Source organism: Hylaeus volcanicus, chromosome 2 (genome assembly GCF_026283585.1).
Source record: "Hylaeus volcanicus isolate JK05 chromosome 2, UHH_iyHylVolc1.0_haploid, whole genome shotgun sequence".
Classification (NCBI taxonomy): Eukaryota; Metazoa; Arthropoda; class Insecta; order Hymenoptera; family Colletidae; genus Hylaeus; species Hylaeus volcanicus.
Window position 1 is genome coordinate 12,313,400 of NC_071977.1, and position 4,234 is coordinate 12,317,633.

Genomic DNA, 4,234 nt, shown 5'->3' on the forward strand with positions numbered 1-4,234 from the left:
CATAACCAGCTCAAATATGAATTAATTATCAAACACTCAATATTGCAATACTTTCAATGTTTGATATAATAAACATAATTCATTAATTAGTGTCTTCATTAATGTTACATTCCACGAGGAAAGATTCATCCAATCAATTGAAACCAACCTTAACCCATCAGGATGTTAATCCTGAATTAATTATAAATTAAACCCAACAAAAATTCTCGTTCCGTAAACTAAGGGTGTAAAAATCATCCTAAAAGAAATTCTGAGGATGCTTAACATCCTCCAAATTCCGTTCTCTTCGACGCTAGACGATTACGTGCGAGCTAGACGGAATTTTGCAAAAGCGCATTTCTCAAACGGCCTCGGCCCATTGGCCGATTAAACCGTCGCGTCGCCGCGAAAGTCGCGTTTAGCTGGCACAAAATCCGCGAAACCAGTCGCGGAACAGCGAGAGGGAGGCGAGGAAAAAGGTTCGATCACATGTTCGGCAAACGTGACCACCGCGATCGGCCCTTACGTCGGGGTCTTTCTGGCCTTTCACTGGCCTCATTATTCGCAAGAGAAGGGGCACACGGAGCTCCTACATTTGTTGCACCTCGTTTTAGTAGGAAAAATTATTGCATAAGGTCTGCTTCACGCTCGTGGCCCCGTGACTAGAACCGTCGAACGGGACCACGGGTTCAGGCTATCGATTCTGTTTCAGGGCTCCGCGTCGAATGGTGCCAAGGAAACCGCACGCATTAACCAAATATTTAAACAAAAAGGAAGTTAATGGCGAAATTTTACCTGTTCCCGAAATATTCCACGCCGATTTATGTATCGCCATACAGTTCGTCTATAATTTAAATGAATTTACAAACATGTTTCAATAATGTGCCGAGCAAAGAACCGTATTTCTTTAATTGCAGTATATAGTTGATCCCTAATTCCATGAATGTTGCAAACATATGAAATTAATCTGCCAAGCTAGGAACCATGTTTTCATAATTACGTTAAATATATAGTTGATGTATAGTTTAGATGAATTTAGCGAACATTCATTCTGTACCTTTATGTTTCATCATTTATTAATTTAAGTTTAAGTAGATGTATTTATTTGTCATTCTGTTATGTTAAGGTACCAACCATCTAATTTCTCGATATGATCCCCGTTACAATGAATCTATATATTGCATACTTAAATCTTAAGTGTACATATACAAAGTTTGGTAGCCATCAAATTATTCTTCAATATTCTTAATAACTAAAATTATAAGAATAACATCTGTTTGTTCCAAAAAAGGCAAATAGAATTATCCTCTTTAATTATTTATAATTAATTTGTACCCATCAGTTGCAACTCGATCGAAAGCACCGGTCACAAAATTATTTAAAAAATACTTGAGCAGTTACTCGCCTATGGGCAAAATTTGATTCGAATAATAGATGATGAATAAAGCCAAACGTACATCTATTTATTCGACTGTCTATTTACGTTCTAACTGATGAGTAACGAATAAAAAAACTGTTAATCTTTCATTCGTCGTTCAAGATTTTTATCCATATAAAAATTCAAAGATGACAAACATTCTTATCTAGATGATAACATCGAATAATGAATAAACGATAAACAATTAAAATATAAATAATTATAAGCAACTGCATCACTCACTCGTTGAAAATAAATTAGAATTTGTTCCACAAAATAATATATATTTCACAACGAATAAATGAAATACTACCTGTTGAATCGAATGAATAACAAGGCGGTTTTATTCGTAGTGTATTACACGAATAGAATTTCTCCCACCTCTGAAGTTACACGTGACGGAAATATATGTTCGCGAAGCTTCCACTTTGTCGCTCGTTTTCAATTGCACGTATACGTAAAACCGTTCGTAATTTATTGATTGTATGGTATATGGAAAATTTGTCACGAACACACGGACAAACCGAGGATTATTGACGCAAAACATAGAAAGACGTGCTTCTGTATTCGAGCATCACGATACGGCGATGGTGTATGAGCACGTTGCATGCAGCTGCACGTTGCCAATAGGAAAATGGTTGCATGTTTCGGAAACGTGCGAGATATGCTATATCCGTGCTGGTGGCGATGAAAAATATATATGCAATAAATGTGACGGACGGTTCAAACAGATTCGTAACCATTGGAAATATCAATTCTAACTTGGGCATTCTAAATGACCCTATTATTGTTTGGTTGCTGTCTTGTTATTGTAACAACTCTGAAATTTTAATTAAACTTTGCAAGGTTGTTTCTTCGGTTCGTTCTTTCTCGCAAAAATAAGGGATAAGTATATTGTATCAACGGTGTTTCAAGTATAGAGGGTGAAACAACCCTTAAGAGTTTCAACTCCCATTCTTGAGAACTGATGAAGACACACGGAAATTTTATTAAAAGAGAATTAACGAACTATAAAGAACGAGTTTAGTTAAAATTAGCTTCATGGATGGCATTAATAAATAAATTTAATTGCAAACTATGTAACGAATGCAAGTTCTTATTTGTATAAAATGTATGTCGAAAAATGTAATAATTCAAATAAAATAAAAGTTGACTCCAGAATGTAATACCGATAATAAACAAACTAGATTGCGGACCATGTCCAAATATAAATCTGTATTTGTACAAAATAATTATCGAAAAATGTAATAATTAATATCAAATAAAAATTGATTCCAAAATGTGAAAGTATATGAACACCTGTTGTTATATGATTCAGTATAAGACAAGGAACTCCCCTTGTCACGTTGTGGTAAGATTATATATTCGGACACGTGTTTCGGATGACAGAAACATGACGTACAACACGTGTCCGAATATTGTAGAATTTTAGAACGTGACAATAGGAAGTCCATGCACTACAATGAACCGAATAATAATTATTATCCTGCGTTATCAATTACAGTTATTATTAGAATTATTACTCATGTAGTTATGAAGACGTATCATGTGTATGAGCCAAGTTGTATAGAAATAACTATCCACGTTCAAGCAGAATTTATTAATATATTCTATACAATTTATCATGTTTACTAATATTTGTAGTATTACTGAAGCTGATTTTAATTACAGTGTTTCTCTGTACATTCCAATGTTGTCCAAATAAGTAACAAATTAATTGGACTTATCTTTTGAAAATATTAAGTAGTTCATTTTTTTTAAATAAACTCTGTTTTCCAAGAGTAGCAGTGTCAGTAAACATTCTTATTAAAAAATAAAATCTCTGCAATATCTGATACAGCAAAGATAAGCAAATACATACACGTGATCCATATTTTACCACTCTGCCAAAATACATTAAAAGGTTCTTTCCTTCCGAGTTCTCTGCTCTAAAACAAATCACATGTCTAAGCTGCGCGAGCCATTTAGTTCAGTCACTTTCAACAATGCGGTAATCGGTAATCTAGCATTCATTCGACCTCTTTTCGCTGCGTTTCGCAATTTGCTAGAGTATGGGTGTATTAAAAGCGAACGTGGAAATGCAACCGGCATGCTTCGCTACGAAACTAGTTAGCCTTAACCGTAGTGTTCGAGTTTCCATCTTTCTCGTTCGCTAGACTCTCCATCTGCCTCTCGCCTATACCAGTAGCAAACCGTGTCAATGCCAAGCATCCAGCAATACTCTGTGCACCACAGACCTGCTGGATATCCTAGCACCTCGCACAGATTCGACTTTCTGCGCCAATGAATGAAGATGACTAATGTAAAACTTCCTTACGAAGTACTTACTAATGTAAAAGCTTCTTTAATAACATTATAAAATTAGGCTGAGCTTTCATGACTCAAGCTTTCAAAAGTAAAGATACCCAAATTTCCTTGAAAATTGATATTCTAGAAATATGTAATTTTAAGGTAGCATTAAAAAATAAGCTGAGCTTTAGTGATTCAAGCTTTGAAAGTAAAGATACCAAAATATCCTTGAAAATGAATATCTTAGAAACGTGTAATGTTAATGTAACCTTACAAAATAACCTGAGCTTTAATGGCCCAAGCTTTGAAAGTAAAGATACCAAAATTTCCTTGAAAATGAATATTTTAGAAACGTGTAATTATATTGTAACATTATAAAATAAGCCGAGCTTTAGTGATTCAAGCTTTCAAAAGTAAAGATACCCAAATTTCCTTGGAGATTGATATTCTAAAAATGTGTAATTTTAAGGTAGCATTATAAAATAAGCTGAGCTTTAATGGCCCAAGCTTTGAAAGTAAAGATACCAAAATTTCCTTGGAGATTGATAT

The 4,234-nt window shown here is 34.4% G+C and overlaps 1 protein-coding gene across 12 annotated transcripts in view; it reads right to left on the reverse strand.

The window, feature by feature from the left end:
• The window catches only part of LOC128872165 (period circadian protein), a 44,125-nt gene that overhangs the window by 37,328 nt on the left and 2,563 nt on the right, over positions 1-4,234 (reverse strand). The window lies entirely within an intron of this gene.